Raw genomic sequence first — 9,910 nt, 5'->3', positions numbered from 1 at the left:
TGCCAAGTCTCCCTCCCTCCAGACTGGGGACTGGGTACTAGTGAAACAGGAGCAAACCAAGAAAACAGACTGTCGATTCAAGAATGAGCCCCTGTCCATCACTCAGCAGAAAGGCACCATGATCACTGCTGAGTCCGGGCAAAGAAGAATTACTCGAAATGTGTCTCACTTTCAGAAGTGCACACTAGGCCTGAAAGAAGCACTTGACAAGGACACAGCACCACGTGATGGTAGCAGAATAAGTCAATTCAGCCCCATCTTGAGAGACGAAGGGTCACCGGAGGGTGCACCTACAGACTCTGGACCGTGTCTCAGACCACGACGAGACATACTCAAGCCAAGAATACTAATTGAAGAGATGGACTAGGGATAACTCCAGTGTTGTCGTTTTGTTAACAAGGGGGGAGATGTGATGTTGTATGCAGTCTAGTAGATGGGATGGGAGGAGTCTAGGGGTTGAGGGAAGAGGAGGGGCAACGATAGGAAACGGCAGTTAGAGTAGGGACAGGGTAGGGAGCAGATGCAGAAATAAAGCTCTTCTAAATATACACTTGTCAGTCGTTATTGCTGCACGACATGACACACTGTAAGGGTATTGTTAAGAATGATACATTAAAGTTCAGATGGTAAAGGGAGAGTTTGCACTGGCGGTATTTTTGAGGGTACGTCTTCACGGTCTAGGAAATGGCTTAAATGTCTTACATTGACTTTCAAAATATCTATGGCATAGGGTACAATCATTTATCTACCACAGAGCTCTGGCCTCCAGTTGGTCTATTGTAGAATTCAAATAAGTTGCCCATATTCTGACATTACCAACATTCCTTTATCTAATTTCATTCCAGAGAAGACATTTCATAGAATTAAAGCCTGATTTTGAGACTGCCAGACTCACGGTGGCGGTGGTCCTTCTGCCGCATTATTACTTGCAAATTCATTGCGGGGGAGGACCGCCGGCTGCACCTGGTAACAGTCATTCCATGGGGGTTGGGGAGGTGGGCCACAATGTAGTATGCTGAACATATTAAGAGTTTCTGCACCTGCAGCCATTTCATGGCAGGAAAACCACCATGAAAAGACTGGTGGTTCAGGAACAAAGGGGGCCCTGCAGGGCCCCAATGCCACACCTCGCCATGGGAATACATTCTGGGGGCCACAACATGTCCCCCCTGCCTGTAGTCCCTTAAAGTTCCAGCACAGGTTGGACGTCACAGTCCATGCCCTGCTGGAAATCTTTTGTCGTTCGCATTGCGTTGCCTGTTTTCCAGGCACCACCATGGGAATGGGCAAAGACTTTCCACCGTACATGAGATTAGTTTATTGTGGTTAGGATTTGGCTCAGAAAGTCGAACCCTAGGCTTATGTTGCTCCAAACTGTGGTTTAAAAAAAGCTGAACATGAATCAAGATAGAATGCATCGGTAGACACCCTGCTTTTTATCTGCCACATCAGGAATACCTCTAGGCCATCAGAAGGGAAATGTCCCGTCTAAATTCACCATTTTGAGTAATATAATCTCTGACCATCTACAAAGTATTTTCCTTCTGCACAGAGCCCCTGGCCTTCATGAATATCCCTGTACTATTTTGTTATAGCATTACAATCAATCATTAGGGTTGTTGTATCTGCCCAGTGCTGTTCTCTGCCTCTATAGACATATCTTAGAACGGTCCAAAACTGTATAGTCAACGTGCTGTATAATGTCCACTGAGCAAATTTAGGACTGAATGTATGTTCTGTGGGTAGGCAAATAACAACATCAGACATATACATGTTAAAAAGCAGGGATGTCAAAACAGTCCTGTTTAAGGCCTCACTTGTCAAGATATTCCTTAATAGTTGATTGACAATTCCTATTTTTATCCTTACTCACATGTTCATATGTAGGACAGTTATTGCAGACAAGAGGAGATGGATAACATCAGTTTTTCACAAAGTATACCTCTATTTATACCATTAAATGCAATTATAAAAGCCATAAATCAGGTATATGATCTGCATTGCTTTTTATTCAACTCATTGTAAATTAAAAATGAAAGAAACATAATATGACTGACAGAGGATGGCCCGCGAGGGTAAACAGTCTGATATTATCTCATGTTATGATATGTTATATCTATTTATAAAACGCACTATCACCCCACAGGTATCCTGGCGCTGTATTATGTTAGTACCACTATTGACACATATTCCTAGACAGGTGTAAATTGCTGGATGTCATCAGGCGATCTGAATTACTTCTTTGGAAAGAGCCATGTTCTAAACCTCTTTTTGAACTCTAATAGATCTTCTGTCTGTCTTAGGGTTGAAGGAGCACATTCCAGAGCCGTGCTGCTTCGGTGCTAAAAGCGCATCCTCCAAATCTTGTTGTTCTAAACCTGGACCTGCTTACCAGGTTGGCTTTTGATGAACTAAGGTTTCTGGTCGAGACATACCATTTGAATTTTTTTTGCAGCAGGATAGGCCCGAGACCATGTAGTGCCTTTTTAAAAAAAATCTTTTTATTGATTTTCCTCAAAAAAACATAATAAAACCAATCAGTGAAACAAAGGCCAGTACATTTCCGCATTCATCATCCATTTGTGTACTTAACATATGTAGCATATAGAAGATAAAGGGGTCAATCTGAGCAAACAGAGTTATAACATGTTCGGGCATTCTGGATAAGCGAATAGATACATCAGCACTTATGACATCGCATACATTTCATTGTTCTGCAGATAAACAGTTAGATACCTCCAGAAATGTTTTGGGCGCGACCTGGCCGGCAGTTCCTCTTCATAAGTCAATAATTTGTCTCTGCAGCTGGTCATGTCCTGAAGCCATTGTTTAATACTGGGTACTCTTGTGCCTCCACAGCATTGTGATACCTGTCGTTTGGCTATTAGGAGCGTGATTGCACAAAATTTACGCTTCTCAGCTTTCACCGTTGATAACAGTCCCAGCATACTTTTATGGAACAGTCTATCTCCACTCCCACCATCTCCGTAATCATGACAGTTATTTCCCCCCAATAAGTACTTATTTGTCCGCAACTCCAAGCTAGATGGACAAAGTCAGCCTCCCTCATGCCGCACCTTTTGCAGTTTGCATCTTCACGTAGCCCAAATTTATGTAGTCGCACAGGTGTATAATATGTTTGGTGGAGGTATTTAAAATGAATGATACGTAAGTTTCCATTTGGTGTGAGTAGCCTAACTAATGTACAGGCGCTGTACTACTCCCGTTCGGATAGCGGTTCTGAGAGTACATCATTCCACCTCGTCCTTGCTTTAGTAGTGGTGTATGGGTTTTCAGCTTGGGCAACTATGTAGAGCCGTGACACTAAAGGTGTGGTATTCGAAGATGATAGTATGAGTTGTAGTGTGTCTAATCTTGCCGGTTCCACAGGGAAATCGGGATATAAGTCTCAAATAGCCCTTTGTAGCCTGCAATATGTGAATCTAAATAACATGGTCTGATTCTTTATATATGATAGTTCCTCCAGTTTTCAAAAACTCCCATCGTGATATGTCACCAAAGGTAGCAATCCCTACCTGTTCCAGCAGTTCCATGCCTCTCTTCTCCCTAGTTACAGATAGTTCTGGGTGATGATGTAGAGGCAGTGCCGGGGCATAGAGTGGTAATTTATGCGCTAGCTGCCCTAGTTTTCTCCAAGCGTGTGCTGTGGCGTCAATCGTGTTGATATCTGCAGAGTGTAGGGGCGGCCTTTTGTGTGTGAGCACAGCTGTCAGTGGTGTCGGTAATGCATCAGCTTCTTCCACTGCGGTGTGCGATAAGAAAAGGGACCGTGTGAACCCAATGCGCAGCATACTGTGCCTGTGCACATAGATAATATAGGTAGAAATCCAGGACACCGAAACCCCCCTTTCGTAGGGTAGTGTCAATGTTCTGAGTTCTATCCGTGCTTGCTTACCTGCCCAAATTAGTTTTAAGATTAAAGACGTGATATTTGTAAACACTGCTTTCGGAGGTGGAATGGGGATGTTCTTAAATAGGTAGAGGAACTTGGGGAGGATGTTCATTTTCACAATGGCAATGCGATCAGCCAAAGAGAGCGGCAGCTGTATCCACCTGTCTACCTTTTCCTCTAGCTTGGTAATCACTCTGCCATAGTTGGTGCGTATCACTTCTTCAGGGTTCCTGCTATTCCATACCCCCAAGTATCTAATCGAGTCAGTTGGCCAGTCCAAAGGGAATTCCGTTGTATGTGGAGTAGTGGTGTCTGTTAGTGGGATAATCGAGGATTTATTCAATTAATCTGCAGGCCGGAATGTCACCCAAACTTTATATACTCCCTCAACAATGGGTCTAGATTTTGTTCCGGGTCGCGTACATATAAAAGCATATCGTCCGCATATAAGGATATGTGGAGTGGGCGTCCCGGGAAATGTAATGCAGAGTGATTGTGTGTTTGTCTAATAATACAGGCTAACGGTTCCAGGGCTAGTGCAAAAAGCAGGGGCGATAGAGGGCACCCCTGCTTTGTACCTCGTGCAATGGGGAAGGAGTCCGAAATATACCCGTTCACACGCACCCTGGCTACTGGGTTCGTGTATAGCAATGCTATCCACTGTATGAACATCTGGGGGAATCCCATGCGTTGTAGGATCGTGAGAAGGTAAGGCCATTCTAACTAATTGAATGCCTTGACGGCATCTAGCATGACCGCCGCGGCCCTAGTGTTTGGCGAAAGATAATGAGAAAGAGCAAAAAGTGTCCTCGTATTGTGAGAGGTTGATCTTGAGGGTATAAACCCTGCTTGATCAGGAAGGATCAGATTTGTCATCAATGGTTGTAATCGGACCGCTAGGAGTTTGGCCAGTATTTTAGAGTCAACGTTAATTAGTGATAGTGGTCTGTATGATTCGCACAGTTCAGGATCCTTGTTCGGCTTCAGGAGGGCGATTATCACCGCCTCTCGGAGCGTCGGAGGCAATACTGCTTGATCAAAGGCGCTGCCATACATCGCAACCAAATGGGGGGCTAAAGTTTCGACGTACGTTTTGTAGAATTCACAAGTGACCCCATTGGGGCCTGGTGCCTTCCCATTAGGTTGTGTTTGAATGATCTCCGTTACCTCCTCCACCGTTACAGGCAGCGATAGGTACTCTCTTTGGCGGTCCGAAAGCCATGCAATGGCTACATCCTTCAGATAGCTAAATATTTCCTCTGGGGGTGCCGTCTGCTTGGATTTGTACAATTCGCTATAATTATTTACGAAGCTGTGTAGTATGCCTTCCGTGTGATAGACCAGTTCACTTGCCTCATTTCGTAATTGTTTGATGGTATGAGGGCCTTTCCCTTCGCAAATTTTTGTCGCTAAAACTTCACCTGGCCTTCCCTGTTCTCCAAATTGCCTGGCCACTGGACGTTTGTGTATGTATTTGAGTTCATCCGCTGCGTACGTTTGATGTTCCGTGTGGACCTGCCTCAGTTCTCCCAGTAAAGCCTTGTTTTGCGTGCGCTCAAACTCAGTTTCTAATTCTTTCAGTCGGTTTTCGTATCTAGTTATCTGCCTTCTAATATACTTCAGAATTCCCACTGTGATACTCATGCACACCCCCCTCATTGTTGCTTTAAAAGCTTCCCATAATGTGCCTGGGTCGTCGACTGTTGTAACATTATTCTGAAAGTACTCTGTTATGGCCGTGGCTATGGTATCCGCGTATATAGGGTCCGTAAGTGCTTTAGCGTTAAATCTCCAACTAAACGGAGGGGGGGCGTAATGTGGTATTTGGAGTGCTAACAGGACTGGATTGTGATCCGAGATGGTTCTAGGCAGTGTTTTCAGCGTCCCTGTCCACAAGAAGATGTTGTCCGACCCCAGCCAATAGTCTATACACGACCAGCTACTATGCACCATATTAACGTGCGTCGCCCCTGTTACATCTGGACATCTGGCTCTCCAGAGATCATTAAGTGACAATTCCTCCATAATGTCCCATATTTTTACCCGGGCTTTCTTATGTGGTTCCATGGACGCCGTAGAACGGCCCAAACTATCACTTAACGCCACATTGAAATCCACGCCCCATATGATGTTGGTGTCCATGAATTCGTGCATATGATTCCAAAGTTCCATAAAAAATTCAGGGGAGTCTACATTGGGGCCATATACATTGGTTAGTGTCACCCTTTGTCCCCGAAGCATCCCGGACACGATGACATATCTCCCATAAGGATCTAGGATTGTTTTATTAATCTTCAAATTTATACCTTTCCTAATTAACGTCATTACCCCTCTTGAATATGAAGAATAGTTAGCAGCATGCATGGATTCCGCCCATCTCGACCCAATTTTCGTGCGTGTAGTTGGTGCTATGTGGGTCTCTTGCAGCAATGCTATATCAATGTCACATCTATCGAGACACGCAAATATCTGTCTTATTTTCTTTGGATTCGTGAATCCCCGCACGCTCCACGTGAGGAGGTTCAGACTTCTTTTACCTAAAGCGCCTTTTCCCTTGCAGCCTTATTCACGTGATAACATTGCCCTTGTGAATCTGAGATGTCAATGTCTACTCCTATACCCCGGATTGCCCCCCTGTGTGTCAACCTGGTTACAACATGAATATCAGCAATGCATCTCAAATGCCCTGGCCCATTCGCAATAACAAAACCCCAACTCATCCCAGTCCCACCCACTTCAGCACCCCAACCCTGCCGAAGCCATGTCCCCCATCTAACATCATTAGATAACATAACTGTGTGGGGATTACCCATTTAGAGGTCCGCATGGGGGAATATTACTCCACCCAACTGAATGGATGGGGGCAGACTTTAAATTGGATCTGAACAGATGCTGCATTGTAATAAAAAGTCTTTCAAGGTGCACCATCTCGGGACCATCATGTCCATGTCACAGCATATAACCCTAGAAACAATAATCCATATTTGATGTCAACATAGCTACACCTATCTCTGTTAACCGTGCATGATGCAGGTGGGTACAGTTTCGAGTATCGTGTGTACATCAACTGTTAAGGTATGTATTATCTGGCACATATTTCAATTATGCAGTCAATCAGTTCACCCCACCACTACACCCACCCGCATTTTAGTGCGCCAGTACCATACCCGCCCATAAAAAACAGGTACATCAACAATGTCACAGTATATGATACTCCCAATGTAAAGAGATAGTAGATACACCTGGGTTACCGGCAGTCATACGTGTATCTCTGATTATGACACCATTGCCGCGTCCCGGCCATTAAGGTCATGTTTGCATTGCTAGATAACCCGCCCAGGAATAGGTTTGTAACATTCTATTGTCGAACATGGTAATATCCCTGCGATGGGGTAAGATTACCACCGTAGGACATTGCCGCTACAGAGACGCTCAGTAAGTCCCTGTCGCATGCTAGGTGGCAGTCCTGTCTGTCATGTGCCAATATACAGGCAAAAAGCAAGCGACCTGACGCTAGTTTGTGAGTACCAAATGTATCCTGATTAACATTTACACTGTTCCTTTATGTGTATTCAGCTGCAGCCATCAGTCCCACAATGACCAGTTAACCCCTTGCAGCTTGAACAACTACCTGCATATTAACTACAGAGTGACTGTAAACAGTTAGTATATCGCATTAGTTTGTCCCTGAACCTGAACATATAAAGACATTAGCTGCCAGCTCAACACACTGTGTCAGTCTGAGTCATGCTGTTGTTCTGGCTTGTTCGCTTTCTTGCCTTTGCTCGTTATTTTTTTAAGGAAGTCCTGAGTGGCTTTGGGACTGGTGAGAATGATCGTTTTTTCTTCCCAGGTGATCTTTAGGCGTGCCGGGTATAGCATGGCGTTGTTCATCTGCAGCTCCCAAAATTTAGCCTTGACTGTAGCAAACTCCCTACGTGCCTGTTGTACCGCTACGGTGAAATCGGGAAAGAATCCCAGTTTGTTACCTTGATGTAGTATCTGTCCCTTTTCACATGCCATTCACAGAATGGTGTCGCGGTCTCTGTAATTCAACACCTGGGCTACTATGGGTCATGGCGTGCCTCCTACTGGTGGCTTTGGTGTGAGAGAACGATGAGCTCTTTCAATCACGAAAATGGGCGATAAGGCACCTTCCCCAAAAATCTCCTTGCATAGTTGCTCGACATAGGATTCCATACGGCCAGTGTTTGTTGTTTCCGGCAGGCCCTCTATACGTAGGTTGTTCTGGCGGGACCGTGCTTCCAACTCCTTCGACTTTGCGCTGATAACCTCAAGCACTTTCTCCATGCCCTTGCACTTTCCCGCCCTGTCATGAGACTTATCCTCGATCGTTGAGATGCGTTGCTCCGCTGTATCCAGTCTTTCTCCCTGTTTGTCCATTTTGACCGCCATACTATCCATTCTCCCTGTCAGATGATCCAGTTTATCGTTTATGTCCTGTAAATTAGTTTGTATGGCTCTCAGAATGGTCTCCATGTTGCTCCCCTCCGCTCCGTCCGATGCAGAGTCATCTTCCATTTGACCAGATTGGCCTTTAGTTGCCTTACGTAGTTCGAAGGTGAGCTTCGGTTGTTGTCTATCATGCTTGCCCATTTTTCTTTAGCTGCGAAAGCACTGTCACTTCCAGGACCAGAACAAAGTCCACTCGCCCGTGGTCGCACTGGCAGGTATGTGTACCGATTAACACAGAGTAACTCGTGTTCCGTAGTTTAATGTTGGCGTAATGTTAAGTGGGTGGTTGCTGGAGCGGCTGTCACACGGACACTGCTCCACGATATCCTTCAGGGGAGAGAGGCTCCGGATCAATAGGCAGGGCTTGCTTATGTATGCACAATATCTGCTGCACCCCACTCGTCGTGCCGCTATAGTCCACGTTTTGAGCTGTGTCCCTGCGATATAGCCGAGTTACTGCCTTTCAACCCCTATTCACCACCAGAGTTACACTGTGCTTTGCCTGTACGGTTTTGTTTTACTCCGGGACCCGCGATTTGGTGTCTCTTTCACTCTCTGCTCAACCAGTTGTCCCTGCCTCATTCACAGCCGCCAGTACTCCAGTTGAGCCATATTGTGTATCATGTGTCCTTGCTCTGAGATCCGTGTTCTCATTCACAACCCAGATAGTACTCTGCGCGTCGCCAGTACTTCATCCGTCCTCATTATGGCGCAGCTTCAGACCGCCATTTTACATATGAAGTCCTGCAGCAACTCAGGGGCATCAACATCCGCGACTGTATAAGTTGACTTACACATCCTTTCTACACTGTCGCTTCTGCCCTGCACAATTTTGTCCTCACAAAAGCCTCATCGTCTGTCCGCATTCCGTTACGTGTGTTTTGGTATGCAAAGAACGTTACTTCATGGGCGCCGTCATTTCACGATGCGAGGTTTCACTACACCAGCCAGCGAGCTTCAGTAGGTTATTAAAAGCGCCACTTACTTCAGCACACTCATCCATTATCGCTACCATCTGTGCGTCACCGTGCTTCGCTGGGACCTAGAATAGATGCCGGATCTGTCGACAATGCGTCCCATAGTGTTAATCGGGCATCACTCCGGTATAAGCCGCGATCTTGCTCTCCGGACGTGCTCCTCAATTTTCCCTTGTACCCTACATTAACAGGGCGTCCTGGCGTCTTCCGAGGGTGCGCGACTTCAGATTGAAACATTGAAATAAGCGGTATTATCCAGAATGGACAAATGACTGAGAGAATCTATTGAAAGTGGCATGCACTCCACACCAGAGTCCTACCCAAAGAAATTTGTCCTCAGCAACACTCCAAAGGTTAGCCCAGCTGGGTCTACTTGGAGGCTGCCACGTGCACTCCCCCAGCCCTCCCGTAAGTCCTGATGAAGACCCGCGCAGAAGCTATAAGAGCGCGTACATAAGGTTGAAACGTCAAGATTACAGTGGACCACACTTACCAAAGACTCTGTATTCAAAATTGATCAATACTATGTACAGAATGTTCTGAA

The sequence above is a fragment of the Lissotriton helveticus genome, chromosome 1_1, assembly GCF_964261635.1.
Source record: "Lissotriton helveticus chromosome 1_1, aLisHel1.1, whole genome shotgun sequence".
NCBI classification, from domain to species: Eukaryota; Metazoa; Chordata; class Amphibia; order Caudata; family Salamandridae; genus Lissotriton; species Lissotriton helveticus.
This window is presented reverse-complemented; position numbering follows the sequence as displayed.